The sequence below is a fragment of the Suncus etruscus genome, chromosome 1 (genome assembly GCF_024139225.1).
Source record: "Suncus etruscus isolate mSunEtr1 chromosome 1, mSunEtr1.pri.cur, whole genome shotgun sequence".
NCBI classification, from domain to species: domain Eukaryota; kingdom Metazoa; phylum Chordata; class Mammalia; order Eulipotyphla; family Soricidae; genus Suncus; species Suncus etruscus.
The window spans coordinates 144,679,490-144,698,919 of NC_064848.1; the positions used below are offsets into that span (position 1 = coordinate 144,679,490).

The 19,430-nt window shown below is 39.8% G+C and overlaps 1 protein-coding gene and 1 non-coding gene across 8 annotated transcripts in view; both read right to left on the minus strand.

Moving 5' to 3' along the window:
- The window catches only part of CNOT4 (CCR4-NOT transcription complex subunit 4), a 187,204-nt gene that overhangs the window by 107,299 nt on the left and 60,475 nt on the right, over positions 1-19,430 (minus strand). The window lies entirely within an intron of this gene.
- On the minus strand, positions 18,915-19,021 carry LOC126025537 (U6 spliceosomal RNA). The gene has a single exon (XR_007501473.1). It is a non-coding gene; the product is annotated as a U6 spliceosomal RNA (small nuclear RNA).

The window sequence follows — 19,430 nt, forward strand, 5'->3', positions numbered from 1 at the left end:
TGGAGCCAGGTTCTATCCCCAGCACCCCATATGGTTCCCCGAGTCATGCCAGAAGTGATGCCTAAGCACAGAATGCCTAAGCATGGAGCCAGGAGTAACTCTGAGTGTTCCCAAGTCTTGCAAAAAAAAAAAAAAAAAAAAAAAAGCCCTATGCTGGTCCTGATCAAATAGTACAGCAAGTAAGATACTCCCTTGCATGTAGCCACCCAAGTTCAGTCCCAGTATCCTATATGATCCCCTAAGGCTAGGAGTAATTTCTGAGTACAGAGCCAGAAATAACCTCTGACCAACGCTGGTTGTGGACCAAAATCCAAAATAAAAGAAAAGAGGGGGAACAAAAACAATATATATCTCAAGCTACAATATACAAAATAAATATGATTTGTCTAAAGAACCATACACTGAAATAAATGAGTAAACTATTAAAATATAAAAAACTAAGGGCTGAAGAGATATTATAGTGGGATGCCTTGACAAGAACAACCCAGATTCAATCCTACACATCCTAAATGATTCCCTGTGTCCCACCAGAAGAAACTCCTAAATGCAGAGCCAGAAATAGCCCCTGAGTTACTCCTGAACATTGCCAGGTATGGCCCCAAAACAAAAATAAATACACAAAACAATTAGGACACCTATAAAAATACCTATACCATTTTTAAAAGACACAGATCAAATGCTGTTAAATTTTATATATAATAATAAAACCCACTGAAAAGCAAATCAATCCTAGGAAAATAGAAGATAGGAGGCTTTTTCCCTAATTTTAAATTATACTATAAAGCGGTAGTAATTAAAACAGTGTGGTACTGAATATGGAGTTCTCAGACCAATGGAATAAAGCTGAAAGTCCAGAGGCAATTAATATTCTATAATGAAGAAAAACTATAAAATGGAACAAGGAAAGATTTCTTTAATAAATGATGCTGGAAAAACAGGTCAACACATGCAAAAACAAATTTTTAACTCAGATCCCTTTCTTTTTTTTTTTTTTTTTTTTTGTTGTTGTTGTTGTTGTTTTTGGGTCACACCCGGCGGTGCTCAGGGGTTACTCCTGGCTGTCCGCTCAGAAATAGCTCCTGGCAGGCACGGGGGACCATATGGGACACGGGGATTCGAACCAACCACCTTTGGTCCTGGATCGGCTGCTTGCAAGGCAAACGCCGCTGTACTATCTCTCTGGGCCCTCAGATCCCTTTCTAATATCATGCACAAAAGCCAAATCAAAATGAATCAAAGACCATGTTAGCAAACCCGAATTACACTTAGAAAACTAGAAGTAAGATATATAATGACATGGAAACTATGAAGTATCTTCTATGACTTAAAACAAGGTGGAGCGATAGTACAGCAAGAAGGGTGTTTACCTTGCTAGCAGCCAACCTGGGGTTAAACTCCCAGTAGCCCATATGTCCCCCAGTCTTGGCAGGATTGAGCACAAGGCCAGGAATAAGTCCTCAATGCCAGCAGGTATGGCACAAAACCAAAAACCATTGGCCATCCAAACTGAAACACAGATCAAACTAAGAAGTGTCTGTACCACTAGAGAAAATATGAACAGAATAAAGACTGGGAGAAGTTATTTTCTCACCACACATCAGATAAAGGGTTGATATCTCAGATATATAAAGCAGTCATAGAACTTTTTTTTTAGTAAAAGGGGAAAGAGATTAACAAAAATCTGCTCAAAGAGGTGTATGAAAAATGCTCTGTATCATTTACTATCAGGGAAATGAGAATCAAAACAACAATACAGTATCATACCAATGAGAAATACACACACACACACACACACACACACACACACACACACACACACACAAAACAAATGCGAATCAAAACAACAATGCAGTATCATCTCATACCAATGAGAAATACACACACAAAACAAAACAAAACAAAACAAAACAAAACAAAACAAAACAAAACAAAACAAAAATAACCAGTGCTGCCATGGATGTGGGAAGAGAGATCCTTCATTCACTGCTGGTAGGAATGTCAACTGGTTCAACCTTTTTTGAAAACAATAACAGATACTTCTCTAAAACTAGGAATTGAGCTTCCATACAACCCAGCAATCCCACTCCTTGGCATCTATCTCAAGGGCTCAAAATCTATGCAAAAAATACATCAGGGGCCCGGAGAGATAGCACAGCGGTGCTTGCCATGCAAGCAGCCAATCCAGAACCTAAGGTGGTTGGTTCGAATCCCGGTGTCCCATATGGTCCCTCATGCCTGCCAGGAGCTATTTCTGAGCAGACTGCCGGGTGTGGCCCAAAAACCCAAAAAAAAAAAAAAAAATTTATTCTCCTCGCCTTTAATAAGTCTAAAACTGGGGCCGGACAGATAACATGAAGGTAGGACATTTGCCTCGCATGCAGAAGGACGGTGGTTCGAATCCTGGCATCCCATATGGTCCCGAGCCTGCCAGGAGCGATTTCTGAGCATAGAGCCAGGAGGAACCCAAGCGCTGGCCGGTGTGACCCAAAAAATAAAAGTTAATTAATTAATTAATTAATTAATTTAAAAAAAAAGAAAAAAAGAAAGTCAAACTTTCATTAAAATTAAAGAAAATCTTCCTATAAAAGCATAATTATTTCAAAATAAAAATTAAGGGAAGTTTATGTACCTATAAGAAATTCTATCTTACTGACCCAATTTAGTCATTATTATTTTCCTCAAAAGTAAAATAACGAGTTTAGACATTAATTTAAATAACTTCTCCAACTTTAGCATCCAAAATGTAATGGAAAACATCTTTTTTTGGGGGGGGGGTTGGTTTTTAGTTTTTGGGTCACACCTGGCAGCACTCAGGGTCTACTGCTGGCTCTATGCTCAGAAATCACTCCTGGCAGGCTCGGGGGACCATGTGCGATGCCAGGATTTGAACCACCGTCCTTCTGCATGCAAGGCAAACGCCCCACCTACATGTTATCTCTCTGGCCCCAGAAAACATTCTTAAGCATAGCTTCCAACAGTACAAAATAATTAACTAGAATAACTGAGCTGTTATATCTATAATTCTAATGGGGTTTTTTTATTGGTATGTTTGACTTTTCATATCAATAAGGTACTTGAGTTATTCTCAGTGGTGCTCAGAACACCATACAGTGCTGGGGATTGAAATGGGAGCTCCCCAATACAAAACCTTTTGAGTCAAATGTCCAGTACAGTTCTTATAAGTTGTTGCCATAACTACAATTTATAAACAAGCTTCAGTCCCTTAGTAACTTAAGGGATGCTGGGAAAAAAACAGTACACTCAGATTTATGAATGAAAACTCCCTAGAAAGTAAACCACTATAAATAAAAGAAATGCTGAGGTTTTGTTTTCTAATTGTTTCCATTATTTTTCCTAAAGGTTGACAAGAGTGTGTATTTTCCAGTTTAGAGGAGGGAAAGAAACGAAACAGCAATAAGTACATCAAGACTGCTAATATAAAGGCATGTACATTTTGTACACTTCTAGCACCATGGAGAGAGGTCATGCCATCCAGTTGTCAAATGTAATCCTATACCCAGTGAAATGTAGGGGTGTAGTCTATAATAGTAGAACACTAGAATACAGGGCAGAAGAGTTGCCTTCTGTCTCAATGCTTCTTCTAAGTAGCTAAAAATATTTTTAAGTCATTTCGAACTTCTAAGACTCGATTTATTCATCTGAGAAGTGTAGAGACACAAACTTTAATGGGATTTTAAGTAAAGGGAAATCAAGTAATGCCAATGACTTGAATTATTAAAATAAATTCTTCTGGGGCTAGAGCAGTGGTGCAAGCAGTAGGGTGTTTGCCTTGCACAAGCTAACCTACAACAAACAGCAGTTCGATCCCCCAGCATCCCATACAGTCCCCCAAGCCAGGAGCGATTTCTGAGTTCATAGCCAGGAGTAACCCCTAAGTGTCACCAGGTGTGGGCCGAAAACTAAATAAGTAAATAAATTCTCCCCATTAAATTTACTAGCCCAAAATTTCACCTAAAAAAAAATAACTTGAGGCCACAGAGATAGTACAATAAGCAGAGCACTTGTCTTGTACACAACCAACCTGGGTTAGATCACTGGCATCCCATATGTTTTCCCAAGCAAGCCAGGAGTGATACTTGAATACAGAGCAAGAAATAAGCTGTGAGCAGCACTTAGAATGGCTGAAAACCAACCCTCTACCACAATAAATAAACCAACAAACACCACCAACTTTATTATATAAACCAGTCCATCAATATAAAAAAAATAATAAAATAAAAACAGGGCTGAAGGGGCCGGAGAGATAGCACAGTGGTGTTTGCCTTGCAAGTAGCCAATGCAGGACCTAAGGTGGTTGGTTCAAATCCCAGTATCCCATATGGTCCCCCGTGCCTGCCAGGAGCTATCTCTGAGCAAGATAGCCAGGAGTAACCTCTGAGCACGGCTGGGTGTGGCCCACAAACAAACAAACAAACAAACAGGGCTAAAGTGATAGCACAACAGGTAGGGAATTTGCCTTGCATGAGGCTGACCCAGGCTCAAAACTCAGTATGTCATATGGTCCCCCAACCCTGACAGGAGTAAATCTGAGCACAGAGCCAGGAGTAACCCCTGAAAGCCACTAGGTATGGCCCCCAAATCACCCAACAAACAAACAAAAAAGTGAGGTTTATAAAGGCACAAAGCAGAAATAAAGGACTTTTAAATGAAAAAGAAAGCAAAATCATAACATTTTGAATGAGAGCTTTCTATTGACTAATAGAATGATTTATTCTGAAATTCCAAAAAAATAAATCCATTTTCAAATACACTAAGTCTCACAGCATTTGATAAACACATTTATCCCAAAACCAAAATAAAACAAAAAAAATTAAATTCTATAAATATCTCTTGCTTGTTCTCTTTATCACCTGCAACTAATACAACACAGTATATATAAATTCTAAAATGTAAATACCATGTCAAATCACCAAGAATATTATATATCAAGAATCTCTTATAAGTGCATTAAATAAAAATCATATACAGGGCCAGTGAGATAGCACAGTGGTAGGGTGTTTGCCTTGCACACAGCCAATCCAAGACAGACGATGGTTTGAAATCCAGTATTCCATAAGGTCCCCGTGCCTGCCAAAAGCGATTTCTGAGCAGAGCCAGGAGTAACCCGAATACTGCTGGGTGTGAACAAACAAACAAGCAAATAAATAAATAAATAAATAAATAACATACTTAAAGCCAAGCTAGAAAATTCCTTAGTTTTCTTCAAGTTCTGTTTACTTGGTCCTGTGTTTAAGATCAATTCAAAATATTTGTATGAAAATACATTGTATAGTGGTCTACAATATACTTCAGTGGCCTACAGCACCTGACTTGCAAGAACAAGGCCACCATTTAATCTCTGTTGTCTCCATAAGCACAGTACATAGTCCCAAGAGCTCTGTTACCTATGAGCCAGTTACTGAAGGAGATTTCCAATTGCAACTGAGGAGGTGTCGGCAAGTACAGAAACTAGAGTGCAATCCCTAATGCACACTACAAACCAACTGTGCAAGCAACAGAGTTAGGCATGTAGTAACCAGTGTTTATTCAGTAATAACAACAAATAGAGGTGCACTGTGGTCAAAAATAAAAGGGGGGTGGTAAACATGTTTTAATGGGGGTCAAAGCAACAATACAGCAACCAATATCTAGAATTGAAAGCAGGGACTGAAACATACCAATTTCAATAGCAGTGTTCCTATCACTATAACCAAAGGTAAAAATGATTAATTTATCAACAGATGAATGAACACACAAACAATAGAACAGAATACTACATACATACTATAGAACATTAGAGATCATAAGAGAAATCCAATTATGATTCATGCTATAATGTGACTCAATCTTGAAAACATTACCTTAAATGAATTAAAACAGCCAAAAAAAGAAAAATTCTAATTTATCTTGGGTGAAAGGAATCTAGAATTCACTGTCATAGAAAGTATAATAGAGGCCACAGGGATCAAAGGTTAGGGGGAGTAGGAGTTACTGTTTAATGGACAGTGTTTCTATTGTAATGGGTAAAGTTTTAGAAACAGAAAATGATGACTGTGACAATACTGTTGAGTATGCAAGGTGACTGATCGTATGTGTAAAATATTTAAAATGGCGATTTTACTTTACAAATATGTCACCATACTAATAATATTTTAAAACATAATCCAATTAGATGAGCCAGCTAGATAGTAACAGTAAATTTTAAGTTATTGTCTGTTACATTTAAAGTAATTAGTTCTTTAATCTTTAGCCAATCTATTAGCTAAAATTTGTTAAATGTGTGTATGATGCAACTCCATTGAATAGTTACAGAGAAATTACAGTCCTGAGTGAATACACCCAAAGTCAAACACTATAATTATATATCATAGAAAGCTATTTATTAAGAGGAAATGCATGTGCTTGTATATCTGAACATAAGTTTTCGTAAAACTATTCAATATATACATAGAAATTTTTAAACCTATGATAAAAACAAAGGATCACACACTTCATATTTGATCAATCCATTGTTTTAAAGCTATTAAATATTATTTAGCTGACAGATTTTTCTTGAAGCCTGAGAGCTTTGGGAAAATAGAGATGGTGCTTGGTGCTTGGAGCATCATCTATGATAAAGCAAAAAGCTACAATATAGCTGTTGGCAAATAGTAATCACTCTTATTGATAACTAAATAATAAATTAAATAAATTAGTTATTTGGTATATGTCAGTAGTGACTGACAACTCTCTTTCAAAACAGTAAACAATGTTTCTCTTATCCATTACTTCTATACCCAATGTTTCTATATTAGAAACATATACAAAGCATGTTACTTATGTTAACAACATAAAAACACTAAACACAATACCCCTCCCCTTTACCAAGTAAATACAAAGATAGAGTTTGCACTGCATGGTTGACTCGGGTTCAATCCCCAACAACCAATATGGTACTTGAAAACTCTAGAAGTGATCCTTCATGGCAGATCCAAAAGTCAGCCTTTAGTACAGTCCGATATGGCCCCAAAACTAATAATAGTAATAGTAGTAAGTATTGAGGCCAGAGATAATACATGGAGTAGGGTTTTACCCTTGCACATGGCCAATCTGGAATCTATACGGTCCCCCAAGCCCACAGAAATGATTCCTGAGCACAGAGCCAGGAGTAAGCCTGAATACAGCTGGTGTGACCCCCTCAAAAAAATGTATCAAGGTACCAATATACATATACTCAAAATATGTGTATAACTGTGCAGGCAGGTGTGTATACATAAACATCTCGATCATCATAAAGATAATAATGATTAAGTAGAAGATATGAGCAGGGCTTTAAATTTAAAGGCAATTAAGAACTTTTCATCGGACCTTTAACATTTAAAGGTGGTGCCCAAGTTAGTCATGCCAATATGTGGTTAAACAATGGGGGTGGGGGGATAAAGCAGGCATTGGAAAAGTCAGGAAGGCCCTAGGAGGGAACATGCCCGACATCTTTGAAGAGCAGCAAATTCAGAGACCAGAGAAGAATGAGCAAGGATAAGAACTGTCCAATATGATTTTAGAGTTATAGATGTGTGGGATCTTATAAGAAGTGGGGAGGAAGGAAAGGGAGGTGCTAATACTAAAGCTAAGTTCCAAATGAATGCAACCAAAATGGGGGGATGGGGAGAAGGGGCACCCCTCTTCCACCCAGTTCAAGAAAAAGAGCTCCTGCATTGTTGCTGCAAGTGATAAACTAAAACCTAGATGGCCCCAGCCTCAGGTCTTGTCTTTCCTAGTATGGCAGCTCTGCCTTACAAGACCTGAAGCTGGGGCCAGAGTACAGTGGGTCGGGTGCTTGCTACACACAAGGCTGACCAGAGATTCAATCTCTGGCACCACATATGGTCCCCCAAGCCCATTGCCAGTAGTTAATGACAGGAGTGCAGAGCCAGGAGTAAACTGTGAGTACCTCCAGCAATGGCCCAAATAACAAAAAGTCCTGAATCTACTATATACCCCTACCAATAAATGCTCAATAACTAAAGTAAGGTGTCTACACAGAGAGAAAAGTACATTGCTATCCCTCCTCAGTTCCAAAGTCAAAGATTATGCTGGGAAAAAAGTAACTCTGGGGGCTAGAGTAGTAACAGAACAGGTAGGGCACTTGCCTTGCACACAGCCAACCTATGTTTGATCCCTACCATCCCTTATGGTCCTCTGAGAAATACCAAAATTGTCATTGCTAAATGCCCAGCAAGAAGCAACCACTAAGAATCACCAGATGTGACACAAAACAAAAACAACAAACCAACCTCTGAACCTCTTCCAAAATTACAAGTATAATTTGCTTCTCAGGTCTAAGGACAACCACAAAACCAGAAAACTAAGGTGAAAGGCAAGCAGGAAATTTAGATAAGGTCAAAATGTCAAACTGTTAATTTCAGGAAATAATAAAAAGCTGAAATAAAGGTGGCAGGGCCGGGCCTTAAGAATTTCAAGTTGGGGCTGGAGAGATAGCATGGAAGTAAGGCTTTCATGCAAGAGGTCATTGGTTCGAATCCCGCCATCCCATATGGTCCCCGGAGCCTGCCAGGAGCGATTTCTGAGCATGGAGCCAGGAGTAACCCCTGAGCGCTGCTGAGTGTGACCCAAAAACCAAAAACCAAACCAAACCAAACTAAACAAAACAGAATTTCAAGCACCAGAGGCCAGAGTGGTGGCACAAGTGGTAAGGCGTCTGCCTTGCCTGCACCAATCTAGGATAGACCTCAGTTCAACCCCCACGCACCCACATCTCATACAGTCCCCTAATTGCCAGGAGCAATTTCTGAGCATAGTCAGGAGTAACCCCTGAGCGTCACAGGGTGTGCCCCCCCCCCCCCCAAAAAAAAGGAATTTCAAGAACTTACTTTAAGAATTTATCTTTCAATGAGCTCAAGGATAATGGAACTTGTTTGGATCAAGCTGAGAAGCAGTACATGTCCTAAGGCACTGTTGGAAAAGAGAGTAGTCAGCTAGTGATTAGTGGAGCATAACATCTGGGTGTGGTCAAGGAGAGAGCAGAAGAGAACCATGTCATCCAGATCACATATAGGCGGGCATAGGAAAACTGAATGCTGAACAATAATAAAGTTTAACGCTTGAAAAAGAGAAAAAGACTTTAAAATACTCTAATTCATTACTAAACAAACAAGGAACTAGCAAATCCTAGGAAGACTAGAAGACCACTGCCCAGAATTTCTCTTCTACACAGAACGTCCATTTCCAACAACAAAATTAGGCTGAGGAGAGGATAAACTAAAAATAAAAATAATTAAAAGCGCATTGGGGCCAGAGAGATAGCATGGAGGTAAAGCATTTGCCTTGCATGCAGAAGGACGGTGGTTCGAATCCGGGCTTCCCCTATGGTCCACCTAGCCTGCCAGGGGCGATTTCTGAACATACAGCCAGGAGTAACATGAGCGCTGCCGGATGTGACCCCCCCCCAAAAAAAAAACCCGAATAATCCATAACCACACGTTTATTCTCCCCTCCTTTCTCCAAACCCTTCCCTCCTCATAGTTAAGAAAAACCCAGCAAGGGACAGCGGAAACAACATACTACAACTGCGACAATGGAGAAACTACGCAGGACCCCACCATGCTTGGAGAACAAACATGGTCACTCCAATAACCTGAAAAGTACCAACCACATACCCTCTCAGATAATGACTTTAGAGAAAAAATATGGAGAATGGTCATAGGACTCCAAGGAAGCCTGGAACAAACTAAATAGGCCAAAAATAAATATCAAGAGGACCTGAAAGTAGAAATAAGAAAACTTCAAACTGAAATAACAGGGGTGAAAATCTTAGTAGGTGAAATGAAAACCCCACAAGAAAGCCTATCTACCAGAATAACAGTGGTGGAAAACTGAATAAGTGAGATGGAAAGTGAGATGCATACAAAAGAAGAGTTTGGAAAAAAGCCTCAAAACAAATGATCAGACAATGGGAAAGAATATGAACAAACAAAAATAGAAGTCTTGATAAACTCAACAGAAACAACATAAGAGTCATTAGAGTCCCAGAGACACAGGAAGAAAGCCCCCATGAAGTATCAACAACCCTGGGAGGGTCCTGATTCCATTCCCAGCATCCCATATGGTCCCTAGTTGGCCAGGGGTCAATTTCTGAGTGCAGAGACAGGAGTAACCCCAGAGCACCAGTGGGTGTAATCCACAGAACCAATCAATCAAATAATCAATCGATCAAATAAATAAAGTTTGAAGGAAAAAAAAGGTTAGAAGACGATCATTCAAGCAAACAACTCACTTAAAAAGGCTAGAGTGGGGCCGGAGCGATAGCACAGCAGTAGAGAACTTGCCTTGCAGCAGCTAACCCAAGACAGATCTAGGTTCCAATCCCCAGCATCCCATATGGTCCCCCAAGCCAGGAGCGATTTCTGAGCACATAGCCAGGAGTAACCCCTGAGTGTCACCAGGTGTGGCCAAAAACAAAATCAAAAACAAAAGAAGAACAACAACAAAAGACTGGAGTGTTCATACTAATTTCAGATGACACAGACTTTATAGACTTTAAAAAGTTGAAAGGGACAAGGATAGATATTTCTTAATAATTAAGGGATATGTACAACAGAAAGAAATCACTCTCCTAAACATATACACATCCAATGAGGGGCCAGCAAAAGATGTAATACAATGTTGACAAATCTGAAAGAAGACATCAATAACAACACAATAATAGTGGGAGACCTCAACACTACCCAGTCACCCCTTGATAGGTCAACCAAGCTGAAACCCAACAAAAATATACTAGCTCTGAAAAGAGAAATAGAAGACAGTGGACTAGTCGATAGGGCACTCCATACCCAGAAAACTGGATACACATTCTTCTCCAATGCACATAAGTCATTCTCCAGGATAGACCATATGCTGGCCCATAGCCATGCCTCCATTAAATTAAGAGGATAGAAGTTGTACACACTACCTTCTCAGGTCATAACGCATGAAATTAGAAGCGAATAACAAGCAGACACAGAGGAAAGATTTTAACACCTGGAAATTAAAACAGCTCACTACTGAACAACCAGTGGGTCAGAGACTAAATCAAAGAGAAAAATCAAAAGATTCCTGGAAACAAATGAGAGACACAAATTATCAGAATCTGTTGAACACAGCAAAAGTGGTACTATGAGGGCCAGAGAGAGAGCATGGAGGTAAGCCGTTTGCCTTGCATGCAGAAGGATGGTGGTTCGAATGGCAGCATCCCATATGGTCCCCTATGCCTGCCAGGAGTGATTTCTGAGCGTAGAGCCAGGAGAAACCCCTGAGTGCTGCCCGGTGTGACAAAAAAAAAAAAAGTGGTACTATGAGAAAAATTTATAGCTTTGCAAGCATTTATCAGGAAGGAAGAAGGGGGCCTACATAAATAAATGTCACAGCTTACAAAACTGGAAAGGGGATCAAGAAAATGAACCAAAAATAGCAAGCCAAAAGGAAGTATTAAAGCTTCAAGCAGAAATCAATGAATGGAAAATTAAAAAAAAAAAAAACTGAAAGATCAATGGAGCCACATACCCTGTTCATGGATTAGGAGAATTAACATTATTAAAATGGCAATACTCCCCAAAGCATTGTACAGACTTAATGCAACCCCTATAAGGATACCTATGACATTCTTCAAAGAAGTGGATCAAACACTCCTAAAATCTATTTAGAACAATAACTGCACAAAATAGTTAAAGCAACCCTGAGGAAAGAGAAAAAGGAGGCATCACTTTCCCCAACTTTAAATTGTACTACAAAGCAATAATCATTAAAACAGCATGATACTGGAATAAAGAAACCCTCAAAACAATGAAAGAGAATGACCCTTAGACTTACAATCAATTAATCTTTGACAAAGGGGCAAGAAACACAAAATGGAGCAAGGAAAGCCTCTTCAAATGGTTGTTGGGACAACTGGTCAACTACATGCAAAAAAGTGAACTCAGACCTCCATCTAACACCATGCACAAAGGTCAAGTCCAAATGAATTAAAGACCTTGATATCAGAGCTAAAACTATATGATATATTTAAAAAAAATGGAGAAAACATTCCATGACATTGAGACTAAAGGCATCTTCAAGGAAGGAACACCACTGATCAAACAAGTGGAAGCAGAGATAATCAAATGGGATTACATCAAACTGAGAAGCTTCTGCACTTCAAAGGAAACAGTGACTAGGGTAAAAAGGTCATCCACAGAATGGGGGAAATTTCATACAACTCCCATCAAATAAGGATCTAAGATATACAAGGTATAGGTACAGAATTTAAAAAGAAGAAAAAACATCTACATCCACCAAAAATAGGGAGAATAAATGAATACTTAATGAAGAAATGAGAAAGTCAAAATGCGTATGAATAAATGTTCCACATAACTAATCATCAGGGAGATGCAAATCAAAACTTAAAAACTGGACATTGAGGGGCCGGAGAGAGAGCATGGAGGTAAGGCCTTTCATGCAGGAGGTCATCAGTTCGAATCCCGGCGCCCCATATGGTCCCCCGTGCCTGCCAGGAGCAATTTCTGAGCCTGGAGCCAGAAATAACCCCTGAGCACTGCCGGGTGTGACCCAAAAACAAAAACAAAAACAAAAAACTGGACATTGAGCTCCCATATGATCCAGCAATACCATTCCTAAGTATACACTCTAGGAACACAAAAACACAACACAATAATGCCCTCTGCACTCCTTTGTTCATAGCAGCACTATTTACAATAGCCAGAATCTGGAAACAATCCAGATGCCCAACAACAGATGGGTGGCTAAAGAAGCTGTGGTACATATACACAATGGAATACTATGCAGCTGTTGGAAAAGTGAAATCAGGAAATTTGCCTATACATGGACTATTATGCTGAGTGAAATAAGTCAGAGGGAGAGAGATAAACACTGAACAGTCTCACTCATATGTGGTACGTAAGAAAAATAAAAGAAAATGTAATAGTACCCAGAGACAATAGAGATGAGGGTCAGAATGACCAACCCAGGATATAAAGCTTATCAAAGAGTATAAGTGCAGTTAGAGAAATGACTATACTAACAACTACCATGACAATGATAGAGAAAGACAATACCTGTCTGAAAAACAGGCAGGAGATGGGAGAGGAGGGAAATGGGGGCAACGGTAGTGGGAAAGTTGCACTGATAAGGTTGGTGTGCATTTTATGGCTAAAACCCAATTTCGAACATTTTTGTAACCATGGTGCTTAAATAAAATTTAGGTAAAAAATAAAATAAAAATGAGGGGCTGAAGAAATAGCATGGAGGTAAGGCATTTGCCTTGCATGCAGGACAGCGGTTTGAATCCCGGCATCCCATATGGTCCTCAGAGCCTGCCAGGAGCGATTTCTGAGTATAGAGCCAGGAGTAACCCCTGAGAGCCTGCCAGGTGTGAAACTCCCAAAAAAGTAATAAAAATAAAAATAAAAATGAAAGGGAAAAAAATAGACCTTCAACACTACTCTACTTAAAGGAATCAAGCTTATATAGAAATTTTCCCTGGAACCGTATTACTTGATACAGAATATCTAGGATAAAACAAAAATTAGCAGTATTTTTAATGAACCTAGTATACAAAAATAATAGCCATTGATTCTCCTACAAAAAAAACAAGACAAAAATAAATGTTCAGGGGTGCCCAAGGGATGACTCAGTGGCAAAAAGCACCTGCCTTCCAAGTGTTAGACTGTTAGATCTCTGGTACTGCCCAGACGTGTCAAACACAGTCCCAGTGGTTCTGTCATCTGGGACCCTTCATGCCACAAGAGAATGTGTGTTCAGCAGAATACAGCCTATGCAAGTACAATTAAAGATGGACTACTTGATGCCCAGAAATGTAAATCCCAGGAAGCACATGTCAGGTACCACAATCCTCTAGGACACTACAACCAGAATGTACATAAGCTTCACAGCTAAAGACTAACTCTCACAAGCACCACAACCAAGTAAGGGGTGTCAACTGTCACTGCAACAACAGCAACCAACGGGAAGGAAAGGCAGGGAGGAAAAGGGGGAAATGTTCAAATTTGGGGTTTTTCCCTACCTAATTTCCATAGCCATCTTGTTTCTACTATCACTCAGCGAAATCTAGAAAGGTGGTTTTAAACAGTAAGGACATGATCCAGAACCCTTATTAGCTTTGTATACAAGCGGCTCACTTCTACTTCAAACAGAAAACTCAACCCTTGTTTCTATATATATTCCCAAAGAGAATGTGTTGAATGTTTTAAAACAAAGTATTTTATAAATAATAAAGGATCACTATTACTAAGCATTAGAATGATGATAATAATGAACATACATGTCTATCACCTCCACCTACCAAAAATATACCATGTTTAAAATAAGCTTATCCCAGGGGCCAGAGTGGTAGCACGGGCAGTAGGACATTTTCCTTGCACTCGGATAACCTACAACAGGCCGCAGTTCAAACCCCCACCCCCATGTCCCATGGTCCAAGCCATGGGCAATTTCTGAGTGCATAGCCAGGAGTAACCCCTGAGCGTCACCTGGTGTGACCCAAAAACCAAAAAACCCAAAAAACCCAAAAAAAAAAAAAAAAAAAAAAAAAAAAAGCTTGCCGTATTTTCCGGCGTATAAGACGACTTTTGAAACAAAAAAAAAAAGGTCAACCGAAAATTGGGGGTCGTCTTATTGACCGAGTGTATCCCAAAATGTTTCAATATGCCGCTAAACTAAGCAAAAAAAAAAAAAAATCAGGCCGCAGAGTTTCCAAATCTCTTTCTTGGGGGCTCCCAAACAGTACTCAGGAGATCTGGGGGCCACTCCTGGCAAAACCCAGCTAACCGTGTTGGTGGTTCAGTGCTAGAATCTGAGGATGGGGTGTTGTTTGGTTCATGTAGTGGGGGAGATTAACTGACGCCACCAGGGAATTGCCAGAAAAGGTGCCTATGATAAGGGACCAATCACTGCAAGGCTGCTCGGACCGCCTCTCTAACTCAGCCAATCCAAGCAGGCTTTTATGCATGTAAATTAGACAATGTGTTGGACCCGAATCTACACTGTAAAAAGCCTGCTCAGATTAGCCAGAGTCAGAGAGGAAGTCTATTACAGTATAACCTTTGAACCTTTGCTTGTTGTGATTGGCTCACTGTGGAACATACAGTTGCAGCACAGGAATGCTCTGATACAGCAAATACAGGGCTAAACCTATGTTTTAACTGCAAAATTAGGGGGTCGTCTTATACGCCGAAAATACGGTATCCCAACTAACTCAAAGACTAATCCAGAGCTTTTGTACTTGTACTGATCTTTAAATTGCACATAAATGCACTTTATAGGTATTTTAAAATAAAAGATTGAACAAAATGAAAGTTCAAGGCACAGAAATGGCATGCACGATGTCTGAATTCAATCCCTGCTCTCACAAACACCACCACCAGGAGTGAGTCCACCAGGAATTATAGGGTGTGGCACCAAAATAAAACAAAATGTAAATAAGAAAATTCATTTGGGTGTGTACAGGAATCACCAAGCACTGCAAGTCACAGCCAGGACCACCCTGAGTAATCACATGAAAGGAGCATAGAACTGCCCTGCTCAATCAGACCAGCAAGTATCACTGGGAATGGCCCAGCCCTCACTCAAGAAAGTTGTTCAGGGGCCGGAGTGGTAGCGCAGGGCGTAAAGTGTCTGCCTTGCATGCGCTAGCCTAGAACAGATCGTGGTTCAATCCCCCCGGCATCCCATATGATTCCCCAAGCCAGGAGCGATTTCTGAGTGCATAGCCAGGAGTAACCCCTGAGCATCACCAGGTGTGGCCCTTAAAACCAAAACCAAAAAAAAAAAAAAAATGTTGTTCAGGAGGATGGGGTTCAAGTAGTTAAACACATAGTGGGCATGTATGAGGCCCTGTATTCATCATATTCATTTCTGGCACCACCAAGTTGCTTCCCATATCCCTACACAACTGGTGGCTCTCTGGCGCAGCCAGATCCAAGGTATGGCTCAAAATGGGGGTGATAGGGCGCTTTAATTCCATGAAATTCATTACAGGGAACAGAACAGAGAAAATCCATGATAATCACAAAAAGATAAAGAGTCATTTGACAATATGTATTTTTTATTTGTATTTTTTGTTTTGAGGCCGCACTTGATAATGCTGAGGGGATATTCCTGACTCTGTGCTCAGGAATCACTCCCTATAGGTTAGCGCCCTACCCAGAGTACCACTCTAGCATAAAATATCCATTGCTTTTAAAAAAGCATACCTAAAATATTACTGTGAAAGATATGTAAGCCAATATGGTCAAAATAAAAATTTATAATTAAAAAAATAAAAAGCTCAACAATCAGAAAGAAAAACTTCCTCAATTCTATAGAGTATTAAGATATTAATATTAAGATACTAATATAACTTATAATATTAAAATTCTAAACATTTTTCCTTAAGTTAAAAACAAATCAAGGGGCAAGAGCAATAGACAGTGGCTGGGCATTTGCCTGGCACACAGTCAACACAGGACAAATGGTGGTTCGAATCCCTGTATCCCGTCTGGTCCCCCAAGCCTGCCAGGCGCGATTTCTGATCGAAGAGTCAGGAGTAACCTCTAAGCGCCACCAGGTATGACCCAAAAACCAAAACCAAAGCAAAAAAAAAAAAAAAAAGGAACAATTCAAGACAACCTGCTAACTACTTTCTATTCAATAGTTTAGTAGAAGTCCTCCTACGAACCAAAAATAATTTTGTGAGCTTTTGGGCCACACCTGGTAGCATTCAAGGGTTACTCCTGGCTCTGCACTCAGAAATCAATCACTCCTGGCAGGCTCCAGAGACCATATGGAAATGGCTGGGATCAACCCCAGGTCAGTCCCAGGCCAGCCACACACAAGGCAAACACCTTGCTGATGGCTACCACTCTGGCCCCAGAACCAGAATTCTTAAAAAAAAAAAAAAAGTAAAAGGGGATTAGGGATAGGAAAAAAATTCATTAAGATTAGGAGAAAGTAAGCATATGATATGGTTTAGTTCATAGAAGATCCAAGGGAACAGATATATTAGAATTTCTGGACTGCAGAAAAAGTTCAACAGGCTAAGTATTTGTAAAGTATGTAGGAGAGGACCTAGTTTGATCACTGGGAGTGAACACAAGGCAAGCCCTGAGAGTAGAGTTAAGAGTAGTCCCCAGCATTGCCAGGTATGGGCAAAAACATAACAAAGTATTATAACTACTAAGTGAATTTATCAAGATTACTGGATTTAAAACCAATCTACAAAATTTCACTGTATTTCTAAATATCAGTAACATACAATGAAGACTGAAAGCAAAACTACAATAGCATTTATTATAGTATCGAAACGGTGTTTGCGGACTGGAGTGATAGTACATCAGGTAGGCCACTTGTTTTGCATGTAGTAGACTCAAGTTTGATTTCCCAGCATCCTATATGGTGGTGCCCCTGAGTCAGCCAGGAGCAATTCCTGAATACAGAACCAGGAATAAGCCCTGAGCACTGCCAGGTGTCCCCCCCCCCCCAAAAAAAAAAAAAAGATGTTTGCTAGAAATTAGCAAAAAGATATGCAATATACCTACATTATACTAGAAAACATCGCAGAAAAAGATCTCCATAGACAAATGTTTACAAAATAAAATGTAAGATTTGGGAGCTGGATCAATAGTAGAGCAAGTAGGAATGTCTGCCTTGCACTTGGCCAAGCAGAGTTTAAAAATATATATATTATGTTTAAGATTTTAACTGTCCTAAAACTAGTGCATGCGATGAAATCTATAGCCGTATCTAAGTGGGATGGGGACATATGCAAAGCCTGAGCCCAATTCCTAAAATTATATGGCCTCCAAGTACTACCACGGTTGGCTCAGGTAGCCCCCACAAGAATTTCAATGGCAGCTGTAGAAATTGCTACTGAGCCCTAGCACAGCTGTAACCCAAGTAGCAACATGCTGGTAAGGCAAACACTGAACTGTCAGGACCAGTTGCTTGGAGATTGTAGCAGAAAGTGGTCCTGAACACTTTTTTGAAGGTCTTACAAAAGTGAGTGCTTGGGAGTTGGAGCGATAGCACAGTGGGTAGAGCAACTGCCTTGCACACAGCATCCCATATGATTTCTCAACCTTCCAGGAGTCATTTCTAAGCACAGAGTCAGGAGTAACCTCCTAATCACTGCCAGGTGTGGCCCAAAAACAAAACAAACAAACAAAAGTGAGTGCTTATTGGGATCGAAGCAGTGGCACCTGCCTTATGAACTAGCCTAGGACAGACCGAGGTTCGATCCCCTGGTGTCTCATATGGTTCCTGATTTCTGAGCCCAGAGCCAGGAGTAACCCCTGAGCATCACCAGGTGTGGCCCAAAAAACAAACAAACAAACAAAAAAAAAGTGAGCGCTTATATTTGCAGTACTTAAAATTTTTACGATTATGAATAAAAGTTAATGGATAAAGGGGCCAGATCGGTGGCACAAGCTAGCCTAGGACAGACCTGGTTCGATCCCCCAGGCCAGGAGCTATTTCTAAGCACGTAGCCATGAGTAACCCTTGAGCATCACCAGATGTGCCCCCCCCAAAAAAAAGGCAACGAAGAAAAATGAAACAGTTCAGTTCTACTAGTATTTAGCAAGTTTAAAAAACATACTGAGATAAAACTACAAAAATCACCAGAATAGCAGTAATCAATAAAGCTTACAATTCTAAGAATCAATAAGAATGTGAAGCATTTGCACTCCAAGTTTTTCTCTACTAAAGTTCATAGCACTCAGGCTTGAGGTGGGGAATCTTTTCATAATTATTTAATATGTGATTTACTGGGAAGGAAAACACATAGATAAAAATTTTGTTTTTTACTATTATTACTACTACATGAACATGTTATAAAATGAAAACTAATGCAAATTATAATTTTCACAAGCATAGTACTCTTTTTTTTTTTTAATATGGAACGCTTCACGAATTTGCGTGTCATCCTTGCGCAGGGGCCATGCTAATCTTTTCTGTATCGTTCCAATTTTAGTATATGTGCTGCCAAAGCGAGCACAAGCATAATACTCTTGGGAGGGGCCTTGGGGTTATACCTGGCAGTGCTCAGAGATAATCCTCATGGGGCTCTGGTACCATATGAGGTATCAGATATCAAACTAGTCACCCTATCTGTTGTACTATCGCTCAGCCCCCCCAAGTAAGGTGATTTTTAAAGCAGTGTGTAAAACTGGTTTGAAATAAAAAAATTTCCGCAGTAGTAAACAGTTTGTCCTCAAGTATTTTTAGTTGAACAAACAGAACTGTTTCTTCAGGCCATGATACAAAACTTATATTCAAACATTCATTAGAAAATGATGGCCAGGAGCCAGAGAGATAGCACAGCAGCGTTTGCCTTGCAAGCATCCGACCCAGGACTTATGGTGGTTGGTTCAAATCCCATGTCCCATATGGTCCCCCGTGCCTGC